Source organism: Mus musculus, chromosome 19 (assembly GCF_000001635.26).
Source record: "Mus musculus strain C57BL/6J chromosome 19, GRCm38.p6 C57BL/6J".
Taxonomy (NCBI): domain Eukaryota; kingdom Metazoa; phylum Chordata; class Mammalia; order Rodentia; family Muridae; genus Mus; species Mus musculus.
Genome location: NC_000085.6, coordinates 32,708,191 through 32,723,448, shown reverse-complemented (window position 1 = coordinate 32,723,448; position 15,258 = coordinate 32,708,191). Strand labels below are relative to the sequence as shown.

General features: G+C 43.3%; 1 protein-coding gene across 2 annotated transcripts in view; it reads left to right on the top strand.

The window, feature by feature from the left end:
• Nucleotides 1–15,258, top strand: part of Atad1 (ATPase family, AAA domain containing 1) — a 67,230-nt gene that overhangs the window by 16,339 nt on the left and 35,633 nt on the right. Inside the window, exon 1 of one of the 2 annotated variants that reach the window (NM_026487.3) lies at nucleotides 11,151–11,183. The exons of the other annotated variant lie outside the window; for it this stretch is intronic. The gene's annotated coding sequence lies outside the window, so the exon portion shown is untranslated. Of the gene's footprint in view, nucleotides 1–11,150; nucleotides 11,184–15,258 lie in introns of those variants that run through there. 2 annotated transcript variants of the gene reach the window in all.

Here is a 15,258-nt window from a genome sequence, read left to right as displayed (position 1 = left end):
ACTATCAACTCACCTTCCTAGTTATTCCAGTCTTCTGGGAGTGTTGTTTTCCAGTATGTTTGCCTAGATTCCATCTTACCATTACTATGGGAGAGAAAGATTTAAATTTTGTCTCCCTTGATCACCCCCTTGGCTTTAGGGACGGCTTCATATTCTTCCTCTATTTTAATTATTTGCCCATACCTATTTAATTTCCCTTGTCAGAACTAATTAAGATGATTATTTTCTATACTATAGTAGTTTTTTAAAAAAGATTTATTTATTTATTTTATGTATGTGAGTGCACTGTAGCTGTACAGATGGTTGTGAGCCTTCATCTGGTTGTTGGGAATTGAATTTTAGGACTTCTGCTAGCTCCCTTCAGATGTATCAGAAAAGGGCGTCAGATCTCATTACAGGTGGTTGTGAGCCACCATGTGGTTGCTGGGATTTGAACTCAGGATCTTTGAAAGAGCAGTCAGTGCTCTTACGGGCTGAGCCACTTTGCCAGCCTGCTATAGTAGTTTTATATGAGCCATGGTTATTAAGTAACGATTATAGTGACATAATTACTGCTGTATGATTTCATGTATGTGAACTTCCAGTCTTTCTTCCTAAGCCCCTGTCAAGTGAACTCCAGTGAGCGATGAATAGACTCAGGTTTGGTGTGTGTTTGCTTCTGTAAAGATTTCTGGATGATTTTTTTTTCCTTTCAAAGGGATTTTACTCCAAGTTTTATCATGAAAACTATGGAAAGAGTGTTCCGGTTTGGTGGTTTCATCCCCCCCCACACACTACCCCACCCCCGCACCCCCCATTCCTACTCCTCTCCCCTCCCGTCCCCTTCTCTGTTTTGAGACTAAATAGTAGTAAGGGCTGGCTTCATGGTGATCTTCTTGGTGACCTTCTGTGATGCTGCTGGTATTGCAGGCTGAGCCCTCATATCCAGCTTGTTCAGATGTTTTTTATCTTAGTTGAATTACTGACAGTTGGCCTTTGGGACTCTGGTGTTAAAGATTTTTGCAGAAATACAACTAAAGTTCTCACTCACCAGGGCATACTTTCTCAAGCTATGGTTTAAACTCATCCGAGAATCATCTTACATGTTTGTCTGGACTGCTTAAGGCAGAACTTTCTTCTTCTTCTTCCTTCTTCCTTCTTTTTTTTTTTTTTTTAAGATTTATTTATTTATTATATGTAAGTACTTTGTAGCTGTCTTCAGACATTCCAGAAGAGGGAGTCAGATCTTGTTATGGATGGTTGTGAGCCACCATGTGGTTGCTGGGATTTGAACTCTGGACCTTCGGAAGAGCAATCGGGTGCTCTTACCCACTGAGCCATCTCACCAGCCCTTCCTTCTTCTTTCTTCTTCTTCTTTCTTCTTTCTTCTTCTTCTTCTTCTTCTTTCTTCTTCTTCTTCTTCTTCTTCTTCTTCTTCTTCTTCTTCTTCTTCTTCTTCCTCCTCCTCCTCTTCCTTCTTCTTCTTCTTTCTTCTTTCTTCCTTCTTTCTTCCTTCTTCCTCCTCCTCCTTCTTCTTCTTTCTTCTTCTTTCTTTCTTCTTCTTTCTTCTTTCTTCTTCTTCTTCTTCTTCTTCTTCTTCTTCTTCTTCTTCTTCTTCTTCTCCTTCTTCTTCTCCCTTCTTCTTCTTCTTCTGACCTTGAACTCAGAAATCCACCTGTCTCTGACTCCCAAGTGCTGGGATTAATGGCAGGCACCACCACTGCCCGCTGGCAGAATTATTTCTTACAGAGACTTTTCCTGTCTGTCAGATGTAAAAAGCCAGGCATAGGAAACCCACCCACAACCTACAGGGCCAAATCCAATCTCTCTGCAAGCCTGGTCCTATACCTGTCGAAGCATGTTCTAACAGGGTAAGTCCACCTGACCCTTTCTTCCTTTTCCTGTACCTTCCCCAGCTCCTAGATCTAGCCCAAACCCCACATCTAGTACCTTGATCCAGTTAGGACATCCCTTCTGACACTACCCCAAACTCCAAGCTTGAGACCAGAAAACCCATCTTGAATGCCAACACAGCCCCTATGTCCACCGGCCTTCAACACACCTAAACCATATTCAAACTTCCAGTCTAACCCAGCAGGTAAATTCTGTGCTATGTTCCCACTAGCTGTGTTCATATCAGACACAGAGCCAACAAAAGAAGTGCAAATGCCAAGATCTCACCACAAAAATAAATACATAAATAACATAATATGAAAGTAACCCCCTCCTCGAAACCTATCTGTCTTATAGAAATGTTCTCCAATGAAATTCACCTAAAAAGAACCCCAGGACACACAGCTTAAAAGAGCAATCATAAACTCAAGTAACTCAAGGAGTTTGAAGAACATTAAAAACAAATAAAATCTGACTCAATGAACTTAAAAAGAAAATGCACTAAATAATATTAAGAATCAATGCTGGCCGGGCGGTGGTGGTGCACGTCTTTAATCCCAGCACTTGGGAGGCAGAGGTGGGTAGATTTCTGAGTTTGAGGTCAGCCTGGTCTACAAAGTGAGTTCCAGGACAGCCAGGACTACACTGAGGAACCCTGTCTTGAAAAAACAAAAAAAACAAAACAAAAAATTTTTACCAAAAAACAAAAAGACCCAAAAAAGAATCAATGCTGAGGTCCTTGGTCCTATGAAGGCTCAATAGATGTCCCAGTGTAGGGGAATCGAGGGCAGGGAGGTGGGAGTGGGTGGGTGGGTGGAGGAACACCCTCATTGAAGCAGGGGGAGGGAAGTGGAATAGGGGGCTTCTGGGGGGGGGACTGGGTAAGGGGATAACATTTGTAATGTAAATAAAGAAAATATCTAAGGAAAAAAAAAATCAATGCTTAGGGCTGAAGAGATGGCTCAGAAGTTAAGTACGCTGGATGTTCTTCCAGAGGTCCTGAGTTCAATTCCCAGCAACCACATGGTGGCTCACAAACATCTATAAAGGGATCTGATGCCCTCTTCTGGCATGTAAGTATAGTGCAGACAGAGCACTCCTACATTAAAAAAAAAACCCAATAAAATATATAAATAAATAAAATTAAAACAAGAAGAAAGGAAGAGGAGGGGGAGGGGAGGGGGAGGGGAGGAGGAAGAGGAGGAAATACTCAGAAGTTTGGTGTGGTGCCCATTACTTTAATTCCAGCACTTGGGAGGCAGAAGCAGGCAGATTTTGAGTATGAGACGAGGCCAGCTTATTCTACAGAGCATGTTCCTGGACAGAGAAACACTGTCTCAAAACATCCAAAACCAGAACAAAAAAAATGAAGAAAAATTTTCTTTAAAAAAAAAAAAAAAAAAAAAGAGCCAGGTGGTAGTGGTGAATACCTTTAATCCCAGCACTCGGGAGGCAGAGGCAGGCAGATCTCTGTGATATTGAGGCCAGCATGATCTACAGAGAAAGTTCAGAACTCAAGAATAAAGTATAAAAAGATCAAACAAGTAAGGAATATGAAAAAAAATTAAAAAACAAAACAAAATAAAAATCAGGAAAGGAACATGCAGGATACTATGAAAAGGCCAAATCTTCCCATCATAGGACTTCATAGATGATGGAAAATAATCCCAGGTCAATGGTACAGACCAGATCTTCATCAAGATCACAGGAGAAAATGTCCATAAACCAAGGAAAGACACACCCATACAGAGACAAGAAGCATACAAAACACCAAATAGATAAGACCAGAAAAGAAAATCTTCATAGAATATCATAGCTAAAACACAAAGTGGGCAGAATAAAACAAGGAAGTGTGTTGAAAGCTGCTTGGGGGTGGGGTGAAGCTCATGTCATGTGTGAAAAAAAAAATCCAAGAGTCACAGCTGACTTCTTAGAAACTTTAAGAGCCAGAAGAGACTGGCTTCTAGATGTACCCCAAATTCTAAAAGACCACAACTACCAACCTAGACTATGATACCTAGCAAAACTGTCTGCCATAGTCCAAGTAGTAAGAGAAACTTTCTATGAGCCAAACAGGCTAAAACAATTCCTATCCAGAGACCAGCCCTAAATAAAACCTCAAAAGCAAAATTCCAGACTGAAGAGAGTAATAAGCATAACTGAGGGATGGTAGAAAAGAAAAAAAAAAGTTATAATTATGGGAACACAAAGAAACTCTTAGAACATGGATGGCAACAACAATAACCACCACAATGACTGCAATCGGCATACACTTCTCAATAATAACTTTAAATATTAATGTTTTAATTATTCAATCAAAAGACATAGGCCTGCTGAATGGGTCAAGATACCAAGTCCATCTATCTGCTGTCTATAAGAAACTCAGCTTTAGGGGCTGGAGAGATGGCAATTAAGAACACTGATCGCTCTTCTGAAGGTCCTGGGTTCAAATCCCAGCAACCACATGGTGGCTCACAACCATCCGTAACGAGATCTGACACCCTCTTCTGGAGTGTCTGAAGACAGCTGCAGTGTACTTACATATAATAAATAAATAAATCTTAAAAAGAAAAAAAGAAACTCAGCTTTAAAGATAGGTGCCACTTTAAAATTAAGGATGGGAAAAAGTCCTCCAACCCAACGGGACCAGGAAACGATCAGGAATTGCTCTCCTAGTATATAATAAAACAAACATTATTTGTTTTATTAGCAACAAATTGTAGAGAGGGTATGAGGAAAAGGGAACCCCATTTAGTATTAGTGATATGACAAACTGGTATGGCCACTCTGAAAATAAATGTGGCTAGAAGTAAATCTACCATCTGACCCATCTACACCACTTCTTGGCATTGGCCCAGAGGACCTGGCATCCTATCCCACAGAAACTTGCTCAGCTGTGTTCATCACAATAGCTAGGAAATGGAAACAACCTAAATGCCCTTCAACTGACGAATGGGCAATGGAAAGGTGGTCCATATACACAATGGAGTACTATTTAGCTGTAGGTAAAATGAAATCTGGAGGTAAATGGACGGAACTTGAAAAGATCCTATTGAGTAAAGTAATCCGGACTCAGACAGATGTCTGATGTTTCTCTCATCTGTGGCTCCTAACTCCAAAACTTCAGATGTGACTACATAACTTGAAGTAACTGCAGAAGCCATTGAAATGAAAAAGGACCAGGGTGGGCTTTGTTAATAGGGAGGAAGGAGGGGGATCCATACAGAAAGAGAGGGAAGGAGGAAGATAAAAGAATAATAAAGATTTCGGAAAAAGCCATAAAAAAATCATACTATTTTTAACCTAAAATTACACTTAATACACATAAGTCTATATACAGATATAAATATGTAGATTAGATATAAATATAGATATAGGTATAGGTATAGCTTAAATAAAACTTTCCCAACTGAGCTGACAATGCTCCAGTAAAACCCACAAAATATCCATCAAAACCCTCAATACCAGGCATAAGAAACCCTAGACTTGGGGTTGGAGAGATGGCTCAGAGCCTTTGGAAGAGCACTGACTGCTCTTCCAAAGGTCCTGAGTTCAAATCCCAGCAACCACATGGTGGCTCACAACCATCCGTAATGAGATCTGATGCCCTTTTCTGGAGTGTCTGAGGACAGCTACAGTGTAATTACTTACTTAAATAAATAAAATAAAAAAAAAAAAAAAGGAAGCCCTAGACTCCCAAAACATTACATGGCGTTTTTGTTATCTTAGGTTGCCTCCTAGAGGTTGAAAATTAAGTCCTATTGCTGAAGACACCAAGAGTCCAAGACACTGAGGATCCAAGCTGGAACTGAGGACTGGCTTTCCTGACACCAGAAGACAGGCCTTATGCAAGCTTCCAAGGGACAAGTCAGGCAGTGGAGGCACGGGTTTAATCCCAACACTTGAGAGACAGAGGTAGGCAGATCTCTGTGAGTTGGGAGCCAGCCTGGTCTATAGAGTGACTTCTAGGACAGCCAGGCCTACACAGAGAAACCTTGTCTTGAAAAACTTTAGGGCGGGGGAGGGTATAGGGGACTTTCGGGATAGCATTTGAAATGTAAATGAAGAAAATATCTAGTAAAAAATTGAACAAAAAAAGAAAATAAAAAATTTCCAAGGGGAAAGAAGCAATAGTCCTATCAAGCTGTGATGTCTATGAACTACAAAACAACCAGCAAGGCACAGTAACTCTTTTTAAAAATTTTTTTATTAGATATTTTCTTTATTTACATTTCAAATGCTATCCAGAAAGTCCCTTATACCACCCCCCCCCCACCCTGCTCCCCTACCCATTTACTCCCACTTCTTGGCCCCGGCATTCCCCTGTACTGGGGCATATAAAGTTTGCAAGACCAAGGGGCCTCTATTCCCTATGATGGCTGACTAGGCCATCTTCTGCTACATATGCAGGTAGACACACGAGGTCTGGGGGTACTGATTAGTTCATATTGTTGTTCCTCCTATAGGGTTGCAGACCCTTTCAACTCCTTGGGTACTTTCTCTGGCTCCTCCATTGGGGGCCCTGTGTTCCATCCTATAGATGACTGTAAGCATCCAGTTCTGTATTTGCCAGGCACTGGCATAGCCTCACAAGAGACAGCTATATCAGGGTCCTTTCAGCAAAATCTTGCTGGCATATGCAATAGTGTCTGTGATTGGTGGCTGATTATGGGATGAACCCCTGGGTAGGGCAGTCTCTGGATGGTCCATCCTTTTGTCTTAGCTCCAAACTTTGTCTCTGTAACTCCTTCCATGGATATTTTATTCCCTATTCTAGGGAGGAATGAAGTATCCAAGCGTTGGTCTTCCTTCTTGATTTTCTTGTGTTTTACAAATTGTATCTTGGGTATTCTAGGTTTCTGGGCTAATATCTACTTATCAGTGAGTGCATATCAAGTGTCTTCTTTTGTGATTAGGTTACCTCCATAAGGATGATATCCTCCAGATATATCCATTTGTCTAAGAATTTCATAAATTCATTGTTTTTAATAGCTGAATAGTACTTCACTGTGTAAATGTACCACATTTTCTGTATCCATTCCTCTGTTGAGGGACAAAGCTGGAAGGCACAGTACTTCTTAGTATGGTAGTGGCATCCATACCTTGGTGGCATCCAATCAAGTCTAATTGGACTTAAGGACCCTCTATTGATTTTTTTTTTAACTTCTGGGAAGGGACCTGTGGTTTGCAGAAAGCCAGCAATTTGATATTAAAAAAAAATATTACTCTCTTATACATTACATCCCTCCACTCTTCCCAATCCCTCTCTCCTCCAGAACTATTCCTCCTCCTCTTCATCGTCCTCGTCATCCTTGTCTTCCTCCCCCTCCTTGCCCTCTTTGTCCTCCTCCTCCTCCATTTCCCTTTAGAAAATAACAGGCTGTCAGGCAGTGGTGCGCATGCCTTTAACCCCAGCACTTGGGAGGCAGAGGCAGGTGGATTTCTGAGTTCGAGGCCAGCCTGGTCTACAGAGTGAGTTCCAGGACAGCCAGGGCTACACAGAGAAACCCTGTCTCAAAAAACAAACACACACAAAAAAACCAAAACAACAACAACAACAAAATAAAATAAAATAAAATAACAGGCTTACCAGGAGTATCAGCCAAACATGGCTTAACACATTACAATAAGGCTAGGCACATCATTCCAAGGTTGGATGAGGCAACCCAGTAGGAGGCAAAGGGTCCCAGGAGAAGATGAGTCAGACACCTCTCACCACCACTGTCAGGACTACCACAAGAATGCCAAGTTACATAGCTATAACATATATGCATAGGACCTAGCTCAGACCCATACAGCATCCATGTTTGTCACTTCAGTCTCTCTTAGTCCCTATGAGCCCTGCCTAGTTGATTCTGTGGGCCATGCTCTCATGGTATCCTCAACCCCTCTGTTTCCTATGATCCTTGCCCCATCCCTTCTGGGATTTCCCTGAGCTCTGCTTAATATTTGCTGTGGGTCTCTGCATCTGCTCCCATCAGTTGCTGGATGAAGCCTCTCTGATGGTAATTGAGTTAGTTAGTAATCTATGAACATGCAGAATATCATTAGGAACTATCTCAGAGATGTGTTTTTGGTCGTCGTCTCCTCCTCCTCCTTCTCTTCCTCTTCTTTTTTTGCCAGTCTGGCTTTGGTTCTATCCTAGGTCTCTGGGCTGTCCAGCCTCTGGTTCCTGGCCATCTGCGGGCAGTTGTTAGGCTTGAGCTCCATCTTGTGGTGACATGGGTGGCAAGTTGGCCACTCCCACATGTTCTACACCACCATTCTCCTAGAATGTGTTTCAGGGCAGGACAAATTGTAAGTTGAAGGTTTTGTGACTGTGTTGGTGTCCCAGTACCACTACCAGGTTACAGAAGATGGCTGGTTTAGGCTCTGGGTCCCCCATTACCAGGAGTCTTCACTAGGATCACCCTCGTAGATTCCAGGGAGTTTCCACTGCAGTAGGTTTCTGTATCACACTGCTAGTTGCCCCCAAATTCCAGTTATCTCTCCCAGTACCGCCTCCCACCCCCCCCCCCCCCCCCCCGTCTGATCCTTCCTGTTCTCATCCTCTCCTTCCCCCAGTCTGTTCACAGAATCTATTTTACCTTTCCAGGTAGATGCATGGGACCCAACCCCCTGATCTCTGCTTATCACCTTGCCTCTCTGGGCCTGTGGATTATAGCATGGTTATCTTTTACAAACAGGTAATTCCTGCTTATAAGTGAGTACATACCATGTTTGTCTTCCTGGGTCTGGGTTAGCTCACTCAGGATAATTTTTTTTTTCCTAGTTCCATCCATATGCCTGCAAATTCCATGGTGTCATTTTTCAAACAGCTCAGTAATACTTCATTGTGTAAATGTACCACATTTTCTTTTTTTAAGATTTTATTTATTTTATGTATGTGAGTACACAGTCACTGTCCTCAGACACTATAGAAGATGGCATCGGATCCCATTACAGCATTACAGATGGTTGTGAGCCACCATGTGGGTACTGGGAATTGAACTCAGGACCTCTGTTAGAGCAGTCAGTGCTCCTAAAGGCTGAGCCATCTCTCCAGCCTGTACCACATTTTCTTTATCCATTCTAATGTTGAGAGACATCTAGTTTGTTTCCAGTTTCTGGCTCTGATGAGCAAAGTTGCTATGGACACAGTTGGTCAATTGTCCTTGTGGTAGGATGGAGTGTCCTTTGGGCAGTAATTTGATTTTTTTTTTTTTTTTTCGAGACAGGGTTTCTCTGTGTAGCTCTGGCTGTCCTGGAACTCACTCTGTAGACCAGGCTGGCCTGGAACTCACTCTGTAGACCAGGCTGGCCTCAAACTCAGAAATCCGCCTGCCTCTGCTTCCCAAGTGTTAGAATTAAAGGCATGCGCCACCACCACCTGGCAGTAATGTGATCTTTTAAGGCCCAGATGCAAGAAATTTCCTAAATTAAAACATTGGGTACAGCAGAGATAGGCAATCCACTGGAAAGGAAAGAAGCAGCCACATTTATCTTGATCATTTGTACTATCTTATAAACCTCCCATGTCCCCAAGCTTAGACCAGAAGTGTTATCACCTATCTTTACTTAATAAACCCACTTTGTCTTAACTCTTTGTGTGTGTTGTTGTTGTTGTTGTTGATCATGATGATGCATAGCCAAGGATCTGACTTTACCTGAGGGGAGGACCCAGTGACAGTGATGGTGGTACTGTCAACGAACAGAACTGACAAGGTCTAGAAGCTACTAGGAATACTTGTGAGGGATTCTCTTGACTAGGCTAACTGATAGGCTCATTCTAAACTTGGGCAGCCCAGATATTGGCCTACACATAAGGGAATCCCAGGGATTTGTATTCAGTTTGCTTGCTTTGTCACGTGCTGGTGAGTTACCTAGTGTTTCTGCCATTGTTGATGTTGCTGCCTCTGGCCTCATCCACTGAGATCAGAATCCAGGTTCTTCCACAGACTAAAGACTAGTCGTGGCTCTCCAGGAATCCTTAAAGCCTTGTGGTCTTGTTGGACTGCTGAGGCATGTTACCTCCAGCACTGCGAAGCTACCAGGACAGCCATTGTTGGACCATTCAAGACTGTGCTGGGTAAACCAGTCTAAAATTAAAACAAAAAAACCAAACTCTTTTTAATATTGATTCATTCCATCTATTGTGTTCTTCTATCGAACTCCAGTAAAGTCCTTTAACAAGGAACTTTCCAGGCTCTGGCAGCACTTCTGGGCTGTGTCTCTCCACAGCTATTAACAACATCATTTACTAATATAACTGTCAGCAGAGGGAGGAAGCAGTGTGTTACTTATGTGGTCCAGGGTATAAAGCAATCCTCCTTGCATAGCCACCCCAAATGCTAGGAAAACAGGCATGTGACACCAATCCCAGCTTGGCTGTAGAATTCTTTAGCCTTAAAAGATAATCCTGAAAACAGAGCGAAACAAACTGCCTCCTCCAGGAATATAAAAAGGTCTTAAGAAGTCTGTCTTATTCCTTCATAGTCCCACTGCCTTTATTTGAAGTGATGATGCTCCTTTTGTTTATGGGCAGTGTGTCTACTTATTCTTGTTCCTTAGTAGTGTATATACATTCAGAAGGGGCTGGCTTTCAGATACGGTTCCTTGGAATCTTGGTGTCACGTCCCTCACTTCGCAAGAGGAAGGGGTTAAAAAAAAAAGTCATCAATATGCAAAACCTGTCACCAGATGCCCTATTCTGACCCAACTGCCAGACCTCCCTGGTCTGCCTGGCTGCTCAAGCGTTCAGTGGATTCTCAGGCGCCGCCTCCAGGTGTCATCAGTACAGAGATGGGGGAGGAGGGTGAGCTCACCCTAGAAACCGAAAGGCAGATGGTGAGGCCATGCGCGTCTGAGCAGCATCATGAGGACTTGCTGCGGGGATGGGGGGTGGTGGTGGTGGTGGAAGTTTATCAAACCAGGGAAGCATTTCTTTGCCTTCTGTAAAAGGCTCCTCTGTCAGGGTTGCGTACAGCTCCAGAGTAGCAAGGGATTTCATGTGTCAAGCGTCTTTCCCAATTCAGTTTCTGAGTCTCTCAAGTTGAACTCAGAGCCCTTTGGGGAGCACCCTGTTCATCCTATCTACCTTTCTGAATGTTATCGGCCCAGCGGGTACTAAGGTGTAGGTTGGGGAAAGTAGCTCGCCCCGCACTGCGTCGCCATGCCTTGGCTGGCACGCCACCGGCTCGGCAGGGATCGCGCATGCTCCGTGCGGTGGGGGGCGGGGCTCCAGCCCCCGGAAGCGTTCTCTCCCCGGCCGCGTTTCTTTCCTGTGCGAGGCCGGGCTACGGCTCTCCCATCGTCTCTGGTCCTGCCTCTGGGTGAGTAGCGGGTTCCCGCGGGGCCGGGCCAGGTGCGTCCCCCATCCCTCCCGGTCCCCCAGGGCCTGGCGCTCACCTGGGGAGACCAGCCCGGTAGTCACCTGCCTCCGCGTCGGTCACACTTGAGCGCCGCCCCGGATCCAGCGGATTAACCTCCAAGGGCGTCCGGGGCCTCGCCTTGGCGCCCGGCCGGGCGCGAGCCCTCAGGTCTCAGCGCTGGCGGGAGACTCCGGCTGCCCGCAAGGACATCTCTTGTAGGCGGCCTGGTCATTGGAGGATCGGGGGCGCTCAGGGCGACCTCAGGGCTAGGCTTGTAAGAAGGCGGCTGGAAGGAGCCGGTCCGCTCGTGCCGGCCCCTCTCCTCCTCCCTCTTTGTGCAAAGGCGGAGGTGTTTCTTCAGTGCTGGCCATGCTTTCCCAGAACATGCTGATGTTAATAATGACCTGCCCTCTCCGCGAAGCCTGGCAGGAATTCATTGTCACAGTCTGCGACTGTAGGGCCTTGATAGGCACAGAATTGCTGGGACTTTGAGTTGAGAGACCATTTGGAGCACACTGCAGTGACTTAGGGAATACTGCAGTAAAAACGTTAGTAGTTGCTCAGAGATAGGGTATCCACACTGAAACCAGAGCTAAACAGGAAAAGATTTAAAATGATATGCGTTTAAAGATAATTCTGAATTAACACCGGTCTAGTGGTGTTTCTTAGTGATATACAGCAATGTGTATATTTTGTTAAAATTAGCGTCTATGCAAAATTGAAATACATTCTCCACATTTGCAGCCAATTTGCAGATATATCAGTGCTTTATGAATGATAGATGGGTATGTACCTCATCTGTGGAGACTGTATAAAATATTTCCATTCACTGTCCACACAGCAGAACGTTTCCGTTTCATTTCAGGATTTCGAAGTCACTTTTGGATATGATGAGCAGTGGTCTTTTTTTTTTTTGTTTTGTTTTTGGTTTTGTTTTTTTGTTTTTTGAGATAAGTCTTCTCTGCGTAGCCCTGGCTGTCCTGGAACTCTGAAGACCAGGCTGGTCTCCAATTTGGAGATCTGCTTGCCTCTACGTCCCAGGTGCCAAGATTAAAGGTGTCAGCCACAGTTTTTGGAGTTCTTTATATATTCTGGATATTAATCCTCAGTCAGTCAGTTGACAAAGATATCCTCCCATTCTGTGGGCTACCTCTTCACTCAAATTTAGCTGCTGCTACCACCATCAACCTCTGCCTAGACCCAGAGTAGTCTTAAATCTGCCTAGAGTCAATGTTAATATTGGAATGGGAAGATATGTAAGCAAGAGATTTGTCTGTTGGTGGTGTTTTTTTTTTTTAAAGATTTATTATATTTAAGTACACTGTAGCTATCTTTAGACACACCAGAAGAGGACATCAGGTCTAATTACAGATGATTGTGAGCCACCTTGTGGATGCTCAGATTTGAACTCAGGACCTCTGGAAGAGGAGTTAGTGTTCTTAACCGCTGAGCCATCTCTCCAGCCCTGGTGGTGTTTTGATAGGAGTAAAAAATTATTACTGTCATCAGGTATGGTGATATACAGCTTTAATCCCAGCACTTGGGAGGCAGGGGCAGGTGGATCTCTGAGTTTGAGGATAGCTGTGTCTACAGAGTGAGTTCCAGGACATCTAGGACTACGTGGAGAAACCTTTTCTCCATAAACAAAAACAAAATCTGTTAGTGTCTTCATGACGTTAAGGAAATATGCTTTAGGAATAGCCTATAGCCCTGATTTATCTTGTAATTCAGTGACTGCCCTGTAGATGGCAATTTCAACATGCTGATTTAAACTCTTGGTTTTTGGAGGCAGAGATGTTTTATGTACTTTAGAATTATCTTGAACCCTATGTAGCCCAGGTTAGCCTTGCACCTTAACCTTGGCCCTTCAGTCTTCCTAATAGTCCGCTGAGATTCACAGGCTTGTGCCACTATACCCAGCTCTGACTGAAACCAAAAAACCAAACATTTTATTGGAATGTCATGACTTCACAGATTGTTAACAAAACCCTTACCCCATCTGTTGCATTATTATTATCAACTATGTTTGAAGCTTTATTGAGATATAGACAACGAAAGTGAAATTTTCAGGTCCTTTGAGAAGTTGATTATCATGCATCCTATTTTTCGAAATCTATACAAGTGGATAATCCTATGGATACTTAGCCATACTGTGAATTGTTACATGAGGCAATTATCATTTGGTGGCTAAATCAGTTCCCTTTTTTTTTTTTTTGTAATCTAGCTGCACTGTATTTTTGTGTAATTATATAGTAGCCATTATAAATCAAATATAGTACGTTCTTTTTATATAGATGTTCTTTAAGTTCTTATTGAATTACTTAACATCCTAGACCAAAGGTTCTTTATCCAGAATGAGAGCTTGCAGTTGTGTAAAAGATTGTGGTACGGATGGTTCCCAGTAGCCAAGAATGCTCTACAAGTCTGACAGTACTGTTGGATGGCTGAAAGAACTGGGAGGTTTTTCTCTGTATCACAACTATAAACAAATGCTAGAGCTATTCCAGAGAAGCCAGTGAGAAGTATTTTAACTCAGCAGTAATAAGAAAAAGAAAACCTATTTTAGAAGTAGGAGGAACGTGGATATTAGTCAGTGTAGTCCTCACTCAGCACCTACCTGAGCAGTCCGGATCCTGATTTATTTATTTCTAGGTGAGTTAATATGTATGAGTATTGTTTTCTTACACCACCACTGCTCTCTTCAGACACTCTAGAAGAGGGCACCAGACCCCATTACAGACGGTTGTGAGCCACCATGTGGTTGCTGGGAATCGAACTCAGGACCTCTGGAAGAGCAGTTGGTGCTCTTAACCGCTGTCTCCTAAAATGTGATGTCACGTCACTCCTGATAATCTTCTTTTGTGAAAGTGTTGCCTTTGACCCTGGAGCTAATTCCTGCTGTAAACCTGATTGTTGTCATTGCTCAGGGATGCGCCATGTTTAAACGCAATCACATCACCTCCCTTTCCCCTGTTCCTGAGTTGGTTAGGTCTCTTGTATCCCATGCTGTCTTACAACTCACTGTGGACTCCAGACAGGCCTGTGACGAAGAGCAGTCTGTGTCAGCCTCTTGGGCACAGGGATTACATGCGGGAGCCCCATGTCCAGATCCTCCCTTTGTTTTCATGTCACATGTAATCAGTCCATACCCTCCCTGTCTCCTTCCCAGTAGGCCAGGGGTTCTCACCCTTCCTAGTGCTGCTACCTTTTAATCCTTATGCTGAGATGACCTTCTCCAACCTTTTTTTTTTTTTTTTTTTTTTTGGTTTTTCGAGACAGGGTTTCGGTTTCTCTGTGTAGCCCTGGCTGTCATGGAATTGTAGACCAGGCTGGCCTCAAACTCAGAAATCCGCCTGCCTCTACCTCCTGAGTGCTGGGGTTAAAGGCGTGCGCCACCACTGCCCAGCTTCATAAAATTTCTTTGTTGCTTCTTCATAGCTGTAATTTTGCTAAGAGAACACACAACATTTGTCTTTCTGATCCTGCTTATTTAATTACCATAATGATCTTCAGTTTTCATTAATTTTCCTGAAAATGATAATTTATTTTTTATAGCTCTCTAAAATCCCATTGTGCATCACATTTTCTCTTAAATATTTATATGTTGATGGACATCTAGGTTAGTTCTATATCTTGACTTTTAGGAATAGTGTAGCAAAAAACATGGTTGTATAAGTATCTCTATGGGATGCTGAATTACAGTTTTTAGATTCATGGTATATAATTCATCTCAATAGTGATTTCTGTAGTGGCTGCAGCAGCTCTTATGCCTTCTAGTGTATAAATATGATTCCTAGTTCCTCATATCTTCACTGGCATTATTTGTTTTATTGATGTTAGCCTACTGGCTGGTTTTGCGTGTCAACTTGACACGGGCTGGAGGTATCACAGAGAAAGGAGCTTCAGTTGAGGAAATGCCTCCATGAGATCCAGCTGTAAGGCATTTTCTCAATTAGTGATCAAGGGGGAAAGGCCCCTTGTGGGTGGGACCATCTCTGGGCTGGTAGTCTTGGGTTCTATAAGAAAGAGCTAAGCA